Raw genomic sequence first — 1,872 nt, 5'->3', positions numbered from 1 at the left:
TGTGCATTTGGAGCACTAAAGATGGGGTTGCTGGGGACGGGGGTGGTGAGATTTATCCTAAAGTGAAATAAAAATAGGAGAAACAGTTTGATCCCCACTGCAAGTGTAAACGGGGATTGCTGTGGTGAACAAGGAGGTCACGTTTGGGGGGGAAGCCCAGGGCTGGAGCGGCAGGGGGTGCAGGTGGGGGAGGGCACTCCGGGGGGGGGAGAGCCCAGGGCTGGGGTGGGGAACAGCCAAAAAAATTTTTGCTTGGGGTGGCAAAAAAACTAGAGCCAGCCCTGGTAAAAATATACAGTGCTGTGGAGGGACTGTTTTCTCCTTAGCACGTGTACCCTCAGTTGGCTGATATCACATGGCTGCATCCCGGCTGGGAACAAAGCCACAGATAGTGTAGAAAGGACAAGAATGTCAAAGTAAGTCAGCTGTCGCCATGCAGATTGTGCCAATGCAAGAGTTACAGTAAAAGATTCTACACAACACTGGTTCTCAACCTTTGCCATACCCTCCACCTATTTAGCAATATGGGAAGGGCAAGGTGACTGCAACTCCATGAGACCTGTTCATAACCTCTAGCTTGAGAACCTGTTATACATTTGCAGAAACCTTAGTGCATATATAAATATACAATAGGAGATATGTAACTCCAATAGGAGATTTACCTGTGGTTGTCACAGGTGTAACGCTTGGAGGCATTTCTCAATACTTTGCTGCCTTCGATATTCTCCAATGAATCATAGGACTGGAAGGGACCTTGAGAGGTCTTCTAGTCCAGTTCCCTGCACTCAAGGCAGGACTAAGTATTATCTAAACCATCCCTGACAGGTGCTGCCTTAATTTCTATGCCTTATGATTTATTTTTTTCAGTCTCACCCAATCTAAAACTAAAGATTTCTGACTTATCCTCCATGGTAGCTATTGTAGCTCTAGTGCGTCTTTCTTTTTTAATTACTATTTGAAGAATTCTTATTAAGTTAAGTCCAGGCATTCTGATTATATGAAACTAAAAGCAGGCAGGCTTAGTTCCTAACCAATGAACTACAGAGATGTCTAGTAATCTGGCTTTATTTTCTTTTGTTTTTGTGGGGTATCCCCAGGAACTGTTATCAGGGTTGAATCAAACCTGTGGCTGTAGAGGACCTTGAGTAGGGGTGTTAAAAATGGGAAGCCAATCTAAGGGCTTTACTGAGAGCCCTTGATTTTCTTGTACCAACCCTAACTATTGTTGTAAACAAACAAAAGCCCCTCCACAGTTAAACCATGGGGGTTACACTGCAAAATGAATATAAAACAGGTTAACTAAAAGGTCATCTGTCACAGTGCTCTTCATTGTCATTCAGAAGCTCCGAGCTCAGTTCCTTTGGCCAGTCTCATGCTCCCTGGATAGCAGGGTCTGCAGGTGAGTTAGGGAGGCAAAGCATTCTGCCCTCAAAAGGAAAAGGAGTGTCTTGCAGCTAACCCCTCCAGCTGATTAAAGAGCATTGCTGACAGGCTGTGAAAGCAGTTGCATTCATGGAGCATGCGAGCTGAGGAGGATAAAGCAGCAAGAAAAATGGATGACTCTCAGAGCTCTGGCAGAGATGTTTAAGGGCAGGGCGGTGACAGGGGAGATTAGTGCACCCACCTGACCTCCTTCAGTATCTCTAAAAAAGAAGAACAGGAGTACTTGTGGCACCTTAGAGACTAACAAATTTATTAGAGCATAAGCTTTCGTGGACTACAGCCCACTTCTTCGGATGCATATAGAATGGAACATATATTGAGGAGATATATATACACACATACAGAGAGCATAAACAGGTGGGAGTTGTCTTACCAACTCTGAGAGGCCAATTAATTAAGAGAAAAAAAACTTTTGAAGTGATAATCAAG

This window comes from Trachemys scripta, chromosome 9 (assembly GCF_013100865.1).
Source record: "Trachemys scripta elegans isolate TJP31775 chromosome 9, CAS_Tse_1.0, whole genome shotgun sequence".
Lineage (NCBI taxonomy): Eukaryota > Metazoa > Chordata > Testudines > Emydidae > Trachemys > Trachemys scripta.
This window is presented reverse-complemented; position numbering follows the sequence as displayed.